Here is a 16,946-nt window from a genome sequence, read left to right as displayed (position 1 = left end):
ATGACTTCATAGTATGACAAAAAACGTTCTGGCCCAATCAGGAGTCTGAGGCAGGAATTACACAGGCAAAGCACCTCATTTTATTTTGTTGCTTTATTTAAGTGCACATGGTTGAGAACAACCTTTTACACTAATCAACCAGCATAAAACATTACCAAAACATCACGATTCATACAGTTCCTTTTTTTAAACCAATATGCAAATAAAATGGCTATTAAAATATTTTTTCATTTTTTGGCCAGGTGAACCTAATTTAATGTATGACATAATAATTAAAAAAAATTCGATCTAAAAAAACGATGTCACAATTCATTACAATTCGTAAGATATTTTTGGGAACAGATCTTGTGCAGCAGAAACATTTGTGATAAGGGGAACGCTGGGGGGAACATTGGGAATGGTACAAGGATCTTTACAATCCAGAAATGTAGAGCCCCTGAGCCAAACACGGTGCGCAGCTGAGGCCACCACGTATGATTCAGCTTAGAAGAGCATGCTCCAAAATTGGCCTGTTTCATGTTTGGCAACGTTTGCATAGCCTGTAGCATAACAATCACCTGAAATTGAGCAATGCATCAAAATATGCTGTGCAGCTTCAATTTGGTGCCCACATAACCGGCAGAGGCGCTCCCCCAGCAAGATGCCCTGCCAGGCACCCCTAACAGCATGCACAGGTAAGATGTCAAGGTGCAAGTGCATAACAAAACGAATCAGGGCAGAAAAACGCCACTTGATTAGATATTGCTGCGGGCTCGTACTAAAGCCACCCTGATGGATATACCTGGTGTATTTGCGATATTACACCAGGGCGGCCAACCTGAGCGCATCATAGTCCTGACTCCTAGGGGAGAGTTAGCTTAAAAACACGGGGCCTCTTTTTCCGTGCAACATGTTAAAAAGATAGCCTGTCAGTGGGAAAGGACCCCACTTTCCAGTTCTCTGAACCATGTGCTACGAGAGTAGCGTTTCACATGGGACATGGAACAGTGCAACAGGGATTCACTCCTGCCCCCACCAAACCTTATATTCACCCATAGTTTACAGATTGCGATGGTCCACTGAGAAAAGAGTGTTTGGAGGCCTAGTTCCAATCTTAGAACTTCCACTGGGACTGAGCATGGCAGGCCCAGTAAGGACTCTAGGACTTTGGCCTCCAATTTTGGTAACCAACAAATTGCCCTCTTTGGCTAAACCACTAGGGCATATAGAATCCCGGGACAATTGCTCTCTTATAAGCCAATAGCAGGTAAAGGCTACCCCATGTGTCAATCACTTTCCTGATTGCCAACCATTTGGCCCAGTCTTTAGGCACTATGGTATCATATAAATACAGGAACGAAGGGGACACTTTTACCTGGATACCCAAATACCTGTATATGTCTGTATGGGCTAGTTTGGTTTCTCCCAAGTACCAGCTAATTTTGTCACCTCCATATGCCGCCTTAGCAGTAGTAATGATTTTTGTTTTTTCCATATTTATCCGTAGGCCATTCCTTCCAGCATAAATATTTAGCGCATTTAAGGAGTGTTGGAGGCCCGTAGCTGTTCAGTCTAATATGACAATGTCATCGGCGTAGGTGAGGCTGTTTTACAGCCACGTGGCCATAGTATGGGGGATGGTTAAGCGCTGACTTTATTGCGATATCAAGTTCGACCATATATAAATTAAATAATAACAGTGCCAATGCGCACCCTTGCTTTAGACCAACATTTGTCGCAATAGCTTGAGATAACATGCCGTCCTGTGATAATCAAACTTTAACAAATGTTTCATTGTGCAGTTGTTTGATAAAATGGAGGAGCGATGGATCAGTGCCCCATTTGGCCAGCTTCTCCCACAGTTTTATACGGATGACCGTATCGAATGCTGAGCTAAAATCCACAAAGCAAGCATATAACGACGTTCCGGGGTAAATGAACACATCTGAGCTTAACGTTAAAAAGACCCTTAATGGGTGTTGAGTGCCAAAGCCCTTTCTAAAACCAAAGGGATGCTTGCTTAGTAATTGGTTCGTGTGTGACTGGGATGAGAGCATATCAAGCAAAATAGTAGCAAGTATTTTGAGCTGCAGTCTAACATTGCAAAGAGTCTGTAGGAGCCAGGCTCGCCCTGGGGCCATGTTTAAACACTGGGATTAGAATAGAATTCCGCCGGGAATTTGGTCTATGACCCGTTGTACAAATATAAAGGAGAACTTTTAAGAGAGCAGCGCATATTAATGGCTCTTTTTTTAAGACAATATTGCAAAGTCCATCATGATATGATACATAGCCCGCGAGGGCTTAGCTTTCATTATCGCCTTCAAATGTGTGTCTTTAACATGGAGCCAAACAGCAGAGCCCTCCAACGAGGTGGCCGTGTCACTGGCCGTTGGTACGTTGCAGACCAGGAAACACATTTTAATATACCTCATTCACTATGGGACTTACTTCTGAAGCCATTGGGCCTGATCTAATAGAACAAATCATATACCAAAACGTTTTTGTGTCGTGTATGCTAATAATCGTGTTTATGAGCTTCCATTTAGCTGTGGTATCCTTCAATCGGCATTGCTGTAGCCACAGTTTGTATCCAGTTTTCATCTTGGCAAGCCTGTTCTTAATTTCTGCACAAGGCAACAGCCTACATCTCTTGATGCTGTGAACCTCTGTTTGCCATCCGTTTTTTTTTGTTGGCAAAAGCCGCATCAAGAGGAACCCAGGGCTTAGTTCCTTTCACTCTATCAACCCCATGACAATTGTCATGCACCATTAATGTAGTAACCATGTGATTTAAATCCCATGAGCATTTCCTTTATTTTTTTTAAATTATTGATTTATAATATATACAATACATAGAATACATCAGCAACAAGCAATATTACAGTAACACAATGTACAAACCAAAAATTAAAAAAGTCATTAAAAACGTTCCAGATCTTCTCATATGATGTCAATTTGCCTTTCAGTTTATATATTAACTTCTCAGTCCTTGACAGGCCATGCATTTCCTGTATCCACTCCTCGAAGGAAGGAGGGACCCGCCCTTTCCAACCACGGAGAATCATCCTCTTGGCCACAATGAATGCACGGAAAATCCACTTTTTGTGGGCCGAGCTGACATCATCCAATCCAGAATCATCACCCAAGATCACCGTCCTAAAATCTAGGGCAGGCCTTCCTCCAACAATCCTGACACACACATCACAAACCTCACTCCAAAAATGTCTGACCCTCACACAACTCCACAACATGTGTTCCAATGACCCAACTGCCTGAACGCAACCCCAACAGTCAGTACTGTCAGACATGCCTCTTTTATGAAGTGTTTCAGGACACCAATACACACGATTCAGAATTTTGATTTGTCGGGACCGTTCACTAAGATTCAGCGAACACAAAGACATTACCACACATACTCTGCCAATCATCCATATCAATCTCTGAACCAATCCTCACTCCAAACTCTCTGTAAATTGTCACTATTCCGATAATGTGATACAATGAGTTTGTAAGGTCTACTGGCCCGACCACGACTCTTCTCATTGGAATCAGTCAAAAAAGCACTCACATCCAAGGAGTCGGACCAGTCCACTTCACCCACAGCCTTCTTTAGGCGTCTATAAGCAGAGTCTGATAAACCATCAAAATTCCATCTCTCTCTCAGCTCAGCAGCCGTCAACCACCGGTCTTCATTCCCCAAATCAGAGACCAATCAGGCCAGAAAATTGTCCTTGAATTATCTCTAATCCCAGGATTCAGCCAAATAGAGGCACTCCTACACTTAAATGCGTCCCGACCCAGCAATGACAAAACTACACTCCACAAATTGCGCAAAAATGACGTTGCCAACAAATTACCACCCGGAACCTTTGTATTAGTGGTCAACAAGGCTTCCGGACCCAGCGGCCCATAGGCACTCGACTCCGCCACCGCCCACCTGTCCAAGTCACCTGTCAAAAATGGAACAAAAGAATGAGCAGAAAAGGCCAAATGGCAGGCCCGAAAATTCGGTACTCCCAATCCACCTAAATGAACAGGAAGCTGCAACTTCCAAAGACTAAGCCTTGGAGGTTTTTTGTCCCACAAAAATTCCTGAACCAGACGGTCTAAATTATTCCAATAACAGCTCTTAATTTTCAAAGGAAGCATGCTAGATACAAAGTTGATCTTGGGTGTTGTATTCATTTTCAGGGCATTGACTTTACCCCATAGAGAAAGATTAAGCAACGACCACCTTTCTAGATCCAACTTACAATCCCGCACAACCACTCTCATGTTCTCGTCAACCATCCTGGATAGAGGATACGTCAACCACACCCCCAGATAACACAAGCGTACATCACACCAAGTAAACTCCAGCCCAGTAACCAGAGTCTTATCACATCTATTCGTCAGAGGCAACACTTCAGACTTCAATCGGTTAATTTTGTAGCCTGAGCAATCATGAAAATCGGACAAAAGCCTCATCAAATAGGGTAAGGACACATGCAAATCCCTCAGCACCAACAGGAGGTTGTCCACATAAAGCCAAGCCTTCTGTACAACACCCCAACAAGCAACACCCTTCAAATTTGGTTCATTTTTGATGCTAATGGCAAGAGGTTCAATTGCTAAAATGAATAACATAGGAGAAAAAGGGCAACCTTGACGCGTGCCTCGCTCCAAAAAAGGTTCTGAAACTACCCCATTGGTCTTAACGTCAGCCGTTGGTCTGGCATACAGAAGAGCAACCCAAGAAATGAAATCCTCATCCAAATTCATCTTCCTCAGCACAGAGTACAAGTAATCCCAACTAACTCTGTCGAAAGCTTTCTCCGCATCAAGGGAAAGGACCGCGGCGTCACAGTCTATCCTGTCCGCCATTTCCATCGTAAGCAACAACCTTCTGATATTACTTGACGTACGCCGATTTTTCATGAACCCCGATTGTTCCTCATCAATCAAAGCAGGCAAAAACCGTGCTAGGCGCATAGCTAGAACCTTGGCAAGAATCTTGTTATCTGTATTGATAAGGCTGATTGGGCGATAACTAGCCGGATGATGACAGTCCTTACCTTTTTTCAAAAAGACCAAAATAGACGCATGGTTAGTACTTTTAGGCAACAAGCCGATCAGTTTGCTGGAAACAAACATATCTCTCAAGAGCTCTAAGGCCGAGTTCGGGAGGATCCTATAAAACTCACAAGGTAGGCCGTCTGGGCCCGGGGATCTACCCACATTCAGCCCAGAAATTGCACTTTTGATCTCATCCATCGTTATCATATCACCAAGAAAATCACGGTCAGTACCTTGAACCCTAGGCAAATTCAAATTACCATAGAAATCTTCACCTCTTCCAGTTATATTAGCCTCATTGCTATACAGATTCTCGTAGAAGTCACGAAAAATCAAGTTAATTTTATTGGGATCAAAAGTAATTCTACCCTCCTTGTCAACCATAGAAGCAATCGCTGATTCTGAACTCCTTTTCTTCAACCGGTATGCCAGCCATCTGTCACAACGTTCTCCCTTTTCAAAATAAGCACATTAAGAATAAAACAATCCATGCTCCGCCCTCAGCGACCAAAAGTCTTCCATTTCTTTTTTAAGTTTTTTCAAAGAAGCCAATTTCATGGAGTCAGTTGGATCAAGTATGAGATCCCGAGAGATCTCACCAATACGTAAATCAAGATCACGCCTCTTACTTTCCTCCTTTTTCCGTTTACCACAAGACAGCCCCAAACAAACACCAAGCATGCAGCATTTAAAGGCTTCCCACGTGTTTGCCACACTGACCTCTTCCGAGCGATTCTCCATAACAAAATAGTTTGCGTCAACAATCCGCTCCAAAATATCATCATCCAATAAGATAGAAGTGTTCATCTTCCAAGAGAAACTTCTTTTACACTGAAATTTAAGTCTCAAATGCATCTCAACGGGGGCATGATCACTCAATAAAATATTACCAATACCATTTGAGACCACACATTCCGATACATTCCAACCAGTAAAAATCGTGTCCAATCTAGAAAACACACCATGCGCACTAGAGAAGACGAACAAAGGATCCCTGACCTGGGTTAGGATTTCAGAGAAAGACACGAGAAATACATATTATAAAAGATCTGGCAATAAAAACCTACCAGAGTAAAGTTAATATTAAAATAAACCGGCGGCATGTTAGAGGCTGTCAGTAAAAGTGGTAGCCTCGAACAATGGGAAAATCCCATAGGAAAATATTCGCGGTCGAATATTTACGGTAGTAACCACTGCCACCAGCCAGAAACTTTGGAGAGAGGGACTGGACGGTACCCCCTCAAAAATGAACACCAGGGAAAAACTATTAACCCTTTCCAGTACTTCCATAGTAAGATGGGTTGTACTGGTTTTGTTCATAAATATTGACGAGTAAAGTCAATGGGGACTTTACATGCCCTGGGAGACAGTAGTCAGTCCCAGGGTATCGAGTCTGTTTGGGGGGTCACTATGACACCCCTGTGTTAATGCACTGAGAGTGCTGTGTAAGACACATGTAAAAAGATACCGATGAGGGTGAGAAAAACCCCATAGACCATAAGCACACAAGATAGCCTAAAACACACATCAGCAACATGTCTAAGAGTGGGGAAAAAAGAGTCTCACTCTTAGCAGGAGAAAAAAATAAACCCTTCAAATCCAGCAAAGCTGCTGGGGGACTCTGTAGGTAAGGGAAATTAGCCTTGGAAGAGAATTCTCCCTAGCAGCAGTTCTAGCTGACATGATTTCCATGGTTTTAAATGGATTGTCTGAGCCTCAAAGTTGGCCCTGAACAATGGACCCGGGAACATCTTCAGGTAATCTGGAAGGTTACCCCCCTCATCCAGATTCTTTCACTAAATTGTAAAAGAATTTGTACTCGTTTGCCTCGTCATTTGTGGTTATCCAGTCTAGGGTCTGCAGCTTCTTGGCCTTCCCTGGGTTCCGGCAAAGGTCTTCCACTGAGACACCTATGTAGTGTAATCTGGTTTTGCTGTCTGCTTCCTGCGTAGCAAGGTCACTTCCATCTTCCTTCAACAGCTCTGATCTTATGATGGACAGGATTGGGGGTGAGTTCTTGTCCATACATCTACCAACAAAGATTTCCAATTGTCTGCTGCTTTCAGTGAGCCCAACCGAGCTCGTCTCTGATTACCTGGATTGGTACTGTTCTTGGGAGACCCAGGACACGTTTCCAGAAGGTCCCCCCCAAAAGAGCCCAGTGCTTTTTAGGAAACCCAAGCAGAGCCTATGCTCCATAAATTAGCACTGGGACCACCTTTGCCTTGTAGAATTCCAGCAGTAGGGTGATGTAATACCGACAGTATCTGCGCTTCACAATCAGAGCCTGGCTTGACAAGGTGATAACTTTCCCCTTTAGCGCTAGTCAAGTGTGTTTTTCCACCATGCTGCTGGAGATGTGGACCCCTAGATATTTAAAGGAGTTCATGACATTAATCTCCTCAGACTCCAAAAACCTTCTGAATGTGCTTTTCCTCGCAGGCTGTCCCTTCTTTATTATTAGGATTTTTGTTTGTGTTGATCTGAAGGTCGTTTTTCAAAGCCGTTAGTTGTCTCTGCAGACCGATGGCGGTTTGGTCTAGGAGAACTAAGTCGTCTGCATACAACAGACTGGAGACATTTACCCCTGCAACTGACCGAAAGCATCTGATTTTTTTCTGCGAATCCAGCCAGATCAGAGATGTAGAAGTTGAAGAGGGCCAGGGCCAAGGGACACACCTCCTTGACTCCTCTCTTGGTTGGGACGGCCTCACTTAGTCATCCCTTGACTTTTAGACATATTCTGAACGTGGTATGTATGTAGAAAGATCTTAGTTGGGCCACAAGGTCTTCCGGACATCCTGAAGTGGCCATCTTGCTCCATAGCTGCGCCCTGTTTATGCTGTCAAAGGCTTTTTTGAAATCCACAAAGGCCAAGTAAAGTTTGCCTTTTTGTCTGATTGTTTTGTCCTTCATGACTGATAATAGGCCCCAGGCCTTTGACAAATCCGTTCTGAAAGACGTCATTACAGCCCATGCTGCTCGACCATTTGTTCAGTCTTTTTAATAGTAGGGCTGTGTAGACTTTTCCCAGGACATCCAGAAAGCGATGGGCCGATAGCTTTTGGGGTCCTGTCTGTTACCACTCTTTTTTAATTTCTTTTTTAAACTCTCTTTATTGGTTTTACATCATATGAAACTTTACGAACGTTCCACCCTCCATGCTCCTCCACCCAGCGTCTCCCCTTCCACTCTTTTTAAAACATTTTGTATTTGTGTTTTCATGGTTGCCAGCAATAAATAAACATTCCCCCCCCCCCCCTGGTTCGCAGTCAGTGTGATCTGGTCTGGCTCCTGCCATCCCCTCTCCTGCACGCAGGGTCTGAAATGTCATTCCTTCAAGTGATTCCCTTAACCCAAATATATCCCCCTTTCCCCTCCCCAACACTTCACTCCCCAGTTCCCCAGTAATCGATGTCTCATGGTGGTTTCAGATCGTTGGATTTAAACAGATCATTCAATAGCTGGCTTCACTATACTGTAACCTCGGATCCCTCTGTGTCAGTAGCCCTCTCCTGTAGTATCGTCATTTCAGCTATCCCCCCATCTACGGGCATCTGCTAGCCGTTCGGCGAATGTCGGGCCCTGTGGCTGTTTCCATGCAATAGCCACTTGTCGTTTAGCCAACAATAGTAGGAACCTTATCATTTTGTTCTGTGATTTGTGCTTCTTCCCCCTGGGAGAATCCCCCAGATGCATATTTATCACCTTATTCCGATAGAGCGTGATAACCCCACAGCCCCAGATCATGTCCCAGAATCCTGCAGGTCCCCTGCCACACCTGGGGCATTCGTCTCATAGGTGTCATTGTTCATTGCCCTCAATTTGGTTTGGAGTTGGGTCCTGTGCATAATATTAAACTGGATCAATTTAAAACGAGCATTTCGTGAAACTTTTCGGACTGATTGCCTTACAGCTTCCCATTCCTTGTCCTGGATCTGGTGCCCCATATCATTCTTCCATTTCTCCTTCACCTTCAGTGCTACTGTAGGGTCCCCATCTCGTATAGCTTTATAGATACATGAGGTCCTAGCTGTGCCTCCCGTTTGATCCAACAGTACCCTTAGCAGCGGGCTTGTTTCCGGTTCTTCCGGAATTCTTTCCCATAACTTTGCTACTCTACGGACTACAGCCCCGTATGCCAAGAATAGACCCTTTGGGAGATCAAACTTTGTGGACCATTCAACAAAGGTCGGTGACTGGCCCCCTTCGAACAAATCTCCAACCTTCTCACAGCCTCTTTCTCATAGAAGCTGCCAACCCTATTGCCTGTCGTAATTGCTGATCTACCCCTCAAGGGAGGTTTCCATCATAGATCCCTCCCAGCCCCTTCTCCCGAACATATTTCTTCCACGTCTCCCTAATCGCCCTAAAGACTATCGAAGAGCCCTTATTCTCTGTGGGGTTCCACAGCAGCTGTACACCCTTCGTATGTGATGGCAATTTTCCTAGTAGTCCCCTTAGTGTTCCCGACCCTGGGTGTCCCCAATCCAGCACTGACTGTATATATTGTATGAGAAATATTTCTCATAGTCTGGGAGGGCTAACCCACCCTCTATTCTAATTTGCGTAGCGTTGCTGGGGACACTCTCTTTCTCCCCGTGTTCCTTAACAGTTCCCCAATTTGCCATCTCTAGGATCTTAAAAAATATCCTTTTCACTACATACGGTATATTCGTAAAGAAGTAAAAGCAACCTTGGTAAATGACCATTTTACATAACGCCACTTTACCCATCAGGGAAAGTGGATGATCCTTCCAGAATTGTATGGCGTCCCCTATCCTCGAGAGCGCCCTGCCAGTATTGTATGTAAAAGTTTCCTCCATCTCGTGAAATATCTGTATTCCTAAATATTTAAACAATTCCACCTTCCATTTTATCCCTACTGCTGGTAGGTCTTATACGTTACATTCCCGAAGCACTCCCAGAGGGAACTAAACTGATTTTCCCTTATTAATGCGGAAGCCGGACATGTGGCGGAAATTCTTTAGGATCTCCAGTAATGTTGGCAAGTTTTCCCGTGGATTTGAGACATATAGTAGGAGATAATCTGCATATAACGAGACTACATGTTGGACCCCTCCGACCGCTATACCCACCTTCGCCGTCTCCTGCCGTAGAAACTCTGCTATCGTTTCCAGAGCTGGAGCGAACAGTATCGGAGAGGCCACGCAGCCCTGGCGAGTCCCTCTGCCTAGGTCTCTCTGCCTAGTTCCCACTTTCCAGATACCCAATCATTCGTTCTCACCATTGCCAGCGGTCTGTTGTATAGCAGGGCCAGCCACTTGCACATGACCTCCCGAGACCCAAATTTCCTCAACACCTGGAATAGCCACTTGCACTCCAGCGAGTCAAACGCTTTCATGGCATCGAAGGAGGCCACCGCCAGTGGCTGTTTATACGCCTTGACATGTTCCATGACATGATGGAGGCGGGCAAGGTTAGCAGTTGTATCTCTACCCCTGATAAATCCACATTCCTCCAAATGGACCAACTGTGGCGCTACTCTCGCTAGTCTGGCTGCCAGTAACTTGCCCAGAATGTTCCTGTCAACGTTCAGTAGAGATATAGGGCGATATGACATGCAGTCTAGTGGATCCTTCCCTTCCTTCAAGATTACCGTTATTATAGCTTCCCTCATGGACTTTGGGAGGATTCCCTTCTCGAATGCCTCGTCAAATATCTTTTTGAGCCGTGGGACCAAAAGGTCTACAAAACTCTAGTAAAATTCGATGGGGGGTCCGTCACTACCAGGGGAACGTGTCCTTCCTCATGGTGCATATTGCCCATCTAATATCACTCTCCTCTTTTGGGGCCTCCAATTCCTCCCAAATATCTTCCCCTAATTTTGGTAGCCATATCATGTCCATCAAGTCTTCCCCATCAATATCCACGTACCCATTCTTGCTCATATATAAGGCCTCATAGAATTCCCCATTAATCCGCTCCTGGGTATGCACCGCTTCCCCCAGTTTAGTTCTAATCTGGGTTATCCCCTTTCTCAGGCTTTCCCTGTTTATTAACCAGGCCAGTAATTTCCCTGCCTTATCCCCCTCCCCATGTAGTCAGGTGACCCGTTTACTATTATCGAAGAGTGTCAGATCCGCCAGTGTTTTTCAATAGCGCTCTAGGCATATTTCCAGTCTCTCCCAACTGGGTGCCTTCCCCTGCCTTCATGTCCAGCTCCTCCACATGCCCCTCCAACTGGCGCAGCGCCTCCTGCAATCTTTTCCTCACTCCCACCGTAGTCGAGAGGCACAACCCCCTTATGTTTGCCTTAAATGCCTCCCAGCGTATTCCCAATGAGCCCACCGACCCCTCATTTAGTTCAAAATAGGTTTCGAACACCCTTATGCAACTCGCCCGTAAACGCCCCATTCCTTAGTGTGTCCACTTGCATGTGCCATAGCCGCCCGGGGGATCTCTTACCTCTCTACTAATGTGACCACTAGGGGTGAGTGATCCGAGAGGGTACGCCCTAGGTATTCTGGGTTCTCAAACTGGCGATAGTATTCCCTCTCCGTGAAGAAATAGTCCAGACGTAAATATGACCCATGCACCCCTGAGTAGTTGGAGAACCCCTTTTCTTCGCCATGTTTCTCCCTCCACAACTCCACCAGATCAAGATCTTCCATCACCCTGTGAAGGGACGCCAACATGTGTTTCTTGCCAGGTTCTTTCCCTCCCGTCCCATCTAGCGAGGCATCTAGTTGGCAATTAAAGTCCCCTCTCCATAGAATCAATCCTCCTCTGTAAGCTTCAACCATATGGAGGACCGACAGGAAATACTCCTTATAATCCAATGTTCGGTGCATAAGAATTCACTAGGCAAATCAGGTTTTCTTCCCACATGCCCACCACCATCACTGTATACCCCACCTCGTCCCTCACGACCCCCTCCTCCCATAAAGGGACCCCCTTCGCCACCCAGATTAACACTCCTCTCGTGTGGGTCAAATAAGACGTTCCGAGCAGCTGTCCCTCCACACCCCCCCAGGGTCTCCAGATCCACTCTTGCCATGTGTGTCTCCTGTATCAGAGACACTGGAATCCCATGCCGTCTCAGAAATTCCCGACGCATCGTCTCTTCTGTCTAGATCCTAGCCCCCGAACGTTCCAAATACCTATTCTCAATCCGCCCCGTTCCCCCATCTCATCAACCAATAGATCTGTCCCAACCCTCTGCTCTGAGGCATCCTCTTTTTAATCCGTAGATTCCATCCCCTCACCTTGCCCCTATTCTGGCAGCGTGCCCCACCACTTTTGGTAGTTGTCCCTGCCATTTTCCCTTGTCCCAGACCTACATATTTACCCCCAGTGATACCCCACCCCAATTTGGTATCGGCAACTCCAACTGCTCCCCCTCCACCCCCCCTCCCCTCCCAGCCTCCCTTTCCTCCTCTTCCGCTCAAATGCCCTCCTCCTACCCCCTTTCCCTTCTCCTCCCTGTGTCCCATCCAGCCCCCCATAACCTCCTCCCACCACTCCCTGTACTCACGAACTTAAATCTGAGACCATTTGGCCGGTCCATCCCACTGCCTCTTCCTTCCCGGTGGACCTCAACCAGAGGCGTCAAAACAGAGGGAAACTCTCGTCATCTCCCGCCCGCCATTTCCAAGTCCTACCTTATCCCTACTTTCGTATTTAAGTGTACCACATAGTCATCAGCCATCCCTTCCCCCTACCCCTTCCTGAACACTGCAGATTCTTATTTTTCCTCAGTTCCTGCTTGTGATTGTGCTTCCTCCGGCCCCCTCCCGGTTTCTGGCTGACCTCCGCCTGTATTGGCTTCTACCCAGTCCCACACCTCCTTCGGGGACCCAAACCACCATGATTTCCCCTTTTGAAATAGCTTTCATTTTTGCTGGGTAAATAACATCATGTATTTTATGTCTAGTTCTCTGAGCAGTCGTCGCACTGCGTCGTAAGTTCTCCTATAACGCTGCACCCCCAAAGTGAAATCCGGGAAGATAGTTTTGTGCTCCCGTTCTCATAATACCCTGCTCTGCGGGCGTCTTACAATATAGTGTCCCGGTCCCGAAAATGTATGATCTTCGCTACTATTGCTCTCTGTGGGGCACCCGGAGGTGGGGCTCTGCCCGGTACCCTGTGAGCCCTTTTGACCGTGAAAAACTGTGACAAGCCCTTTAGCTTTAGCATTTTCAGGATCAGGTTTTCCACGAAGAGTTCTGTACTGGGTCCTTCCTCCCTTTCCGGGACCCCGATCAAGCGAATGTTACAGCGTTGGGAGTGTCCTTCCGCATCCTCCTCTCTTACTTCCAGGTTCCTGGTCGCCCCCACCAGACCTGCCACCTGGCTTTTCAATCGTTGAACATCGTCCTCCACCGTACTGACTCGCTGCTCCACCTCCGTTACCCGTTCTCAGACCTTGCGTAGGTCCGCCCGTACTAGGGAGACGTCCACTCGACCTCCTTTATGCTCTCACTGAGGAGGACCTAGTGGTCTGAATCGCTTCCATTAGTGCTTCTAGGGTTACTCCACCACCTCCGCCCGTGGCCCCATCCTCCATGACTCGGAGCAGATCCTCTAGTCTCTGTGCTTTACCCTTGGTTTCAGTATATTTCTCCATTCTTTGTTGGCGCTTGACCATATTAGCCACTCTATTGTATTGCCTGGCTTCCAATCCTTAAGCCCCACCTCTCGTGTCCCCTTGGTGCTGTTTCTCTGTGTATCCCGCATTCTACTACTTGGAGCGCACAGCTATGTCGTGGCGTTATAGGTGTCTCCCTGTTTGTGATGCCCCACTGTTGTGCAGGGTGATCTCTCCGCTTTTATCCACCCTCTTCGGATCCAGGCCTGTTGCCCTCAGCTCACATGATCCCCTGGGGCTCTTATTGTCTAGGTTTCTCCCTCCCGTATCACATAATTGTTCCTTTAGGCCCTCGTGTTGGGCATTTTATCCGCCCTCCGTGTGTCAGGACTCGTTATGGAGGTGTTCCCTTTCCAGCACTCCAAGAAATAGCAGGCTGCAATGCCCCCACTCCAAACCCCGTGATCCTCCCATCAGGTTATCCCTCCATGTTCCTGCCCCTCGCATTTTCTCCTGGACCTGGAGCGGGCAGGAGCCTTCCTCCTCAACATTTCTGCATCCAGGGACCCAGCCACTTGGGTTCGCTCGTATTGAAGAGGCCCCTAGGAGACCCTTGCATGTGGAAACAAGGCACAATCACCACACACAAACTGATACGTCAGACACGAGGTTGTATTCCCAAAATCTAGGGTTTATTGCAAGCAAGTAGTCTCAGTTGGCCAAATGGGTCCCACGTCCCGCGACGTGTGTTACCAAACCTCGGGGGACGCAAGAGAGCAAGAATCGTACAACAGTTACATATATACAAAGCAAGCATCTTGCAATCAGTAGTGACACTTCCAATACTGCCCCTAATACATTTCCTTTGAATTGGACACGATGATTGACAATGGTGACGAACATGACACCTTCAAACATTCATTTAGCAACAGTTTGCAATCTTGTGAGCCTACAGACATACGTCTTTGTTTAAAAGAACACAATGCTTCTATTTTTGCAAGTAAGCTGTGCGTAGGGGAGAGACACGTTCCAGGCCTTGCTATCTCCTGGTTTCTATTTGTGTGCTGGCCGTCAACTTGCTCCCCAGAACTCTGCAGGGCTCAGGAAAGGGGGGCCGCAAAGAAGAGCATAATTCAAGTCATTTAATGTTCACTTCTAGCATTTCTTCTGTGTTTCCGAACTGGCTGGCACCTGCTGTACTGATTAGAATGCCTTGCTGCTTACTTTCCAAGGATATGTGAGGGAGGAGACCGGGCATTTCTGTCTGGGTTACTGCATTATGTTTCTACATGCCTCTCGCGGCCTTGCGTTATGCACTAATGGAGCAGAATAATATTTCAGCAAAGCAGGTTTTAACAGAAGGCAAAAGGCAAACGGAGAAAACAAAATGGCGATATCAGTCACCTTAAAATGGCCACACTTCAGTCAAGCTTATGGCTACATATCTCTAATACTAAACGCATGAGGCGGTTGGTCTTCAGCCAACAAAGTTCACTGCCTTCCGATCAAGGGGGGTGTCTGTTTTTCTGGACTGACAAATCCTCCTTTTGGCCGTATGCCAAACCCCTCATCCATACATTGCATCCTCTTCCTACCAAGTATCTGAATCAGATTCTGAATCTTGCACACTGCTGGTCTCCTCTTCATTCATTGTCATCAATATCGATTGACATGAATTATTTTACTGTCTTCGACTCATCATTACCAGGAGTGTTTGCTTTAGTAGTGTTTTTCCTTTCCATCAGCTGTACACATCTCTCGCTTATTTCAGTGCATATTATAGGTAAGCAGTGTATGCAGCAGCAACATGTCATGAATATTCCTAGCACCGCTACTAGGATCGCAAATAATTTCCATCCCCATGATCGTAATACTTCCCAGAACCAGGTACTTATGTTTAATTCCCTACTTCCTTCAGGAGGGTGGAGGTCAGAGCTTAAAATGTGCAATTTTCTTATCGCTTCGAAAATCATAGGGGAGGAGTCGCTTACAAATACGCAGCACGCTGATCCCACGATTTTGCAAACACCACCACGATCAACCAGAATTACATCAAGAGCCATTCTATTTTGAAGTGACATTAATCTGATTCCTTTTTCCTCCAATGTCATATTATATAATATATCTGTTGTTCCATTTATTGTTTCCTCTAATATTCTGGACAGTCGTCTTATATTATAAGAGTTTATTGCTTGACCCCAAAATGGTATGAATGATTTTGCTATATCCTCTATGATCAAACCTCCTCCTCATTTCATCAGGGTCGTGACCTGACCAATTTGGTTATGTCTGCTGTTCTTGAGAGGAATACCCCAGGGAATAGGAATCCTAAGTAACGAGTACCTCCCCAGTTTCTAGGTAACCAGGGATATGCTTTTTCCGACAATTTCCTTTTTGTAACTTTTCGTGCGCTATGTTTAACTCATTATCAGCATTGGTGCAGGAGGGGGCAAAGGCTGGTTCCGGCATTCTTCTTCTTCGGCAATGTTCGTCGTGAATATCTCTTCTCGTTGCACTTGTTCGAATGTCAATAAGTTCGGTAACTGTCCTCAGTCTATTCAGCCAGTTCTTAGCAGCCTGGATTGCTATGTGTTCGGCAAGATCTCTATGCATTTGCACATTGCTCAAAGAACTCCGGAGCAGTTATCAATTGCCTTTGTACCATGTGAGCCCCTCTCGTCCCCAAGGGGTGATCTGCACATGGATTTTTTTTTTTTTTTTTAGCACTGAGGAGCCTCACTTTTTGGACTGTCCGATTTGCACAACCCTCACGCCGCTTTCCTCTAGGCCTCCGGTTCCTACTTTATCCGTGATAGGAAACGGAGGCAACAAAAAGATCAAAAAGGACTGAAGGTTTGATCAATCGCTCCTTCTTCCGGTTCCGCAGGTTATACCGCCTTCCTCCTGGTATCGTGTGATTAACAAATAGTGCAGATGCACTTCCAGACTCAGCCTCGGAGTCCGCTTGTGGCGCAATGACAGATGATGGTGGGCGCCCAAGTGATGATGCAGATTTCGTTTCAGGCTGTGGCGCAACAATGGATGGTGGGCGCCAAAGCGGTACACGTTTTGTGTCAGTCAGCAGTGATGCAGATTCTGTTGGACAACGTTCGGGCACTCTTTGCCCTTCCTCTTTTACAGCAATCTTTTCAGGCTTTATTTCAGGCAGATTTTGTGGCAAAGAACTGGCAATTGTCTTTTTCGTTTCTGGGACCGCTGTCTCTTTCTGGTCGTCTCGATCAGGCAGTTTTTCAGATGGTGATGGGACCTTTTTAGCGTGCGTCGCGTGAATCCACGCTTTTCTCCCGTCCACACGAATTGCGGTCTGCGTGGTAAAGAGGATCTGGTAGGGTCCGCG

General features: G+C 46.2%; 1 protein-coding gene across 2 annotated transcripts in view; it reads left to right on the top strand.

The window, feature by feature from the left end:
* TAF1B (TATA-box binding protein associated factor, RNA polymerase I subunit B) overlaps positions 1 to 16,946 on the top strand; it is a 1,890,249-nt gene that overhangs the window by 206,626 nt on the left and 1,666,677 nt on the right. The window lies entirely within an intron of this gene.

The sequence above is a fragment of the Ambystoma mexicanum genome, chromosome 4p, assembly GCF_040938575.1.
Source record: "Ambystoma mexicanum isolate Mex_15411 chromosome 4p, UKY_AmexF1_1, whole genome shotgun sequence".
Taxonomy (NCBI): domain Eukaryota; kingdom Metazoa; phylum Chordata; class Amphibia; order Caudata; family Ambystomatidae; genus Ambystoma; species Ambystoma mexicanum.
This window is presented reverse-complemented; position numbering and strand designations above follow the sequence as displayed.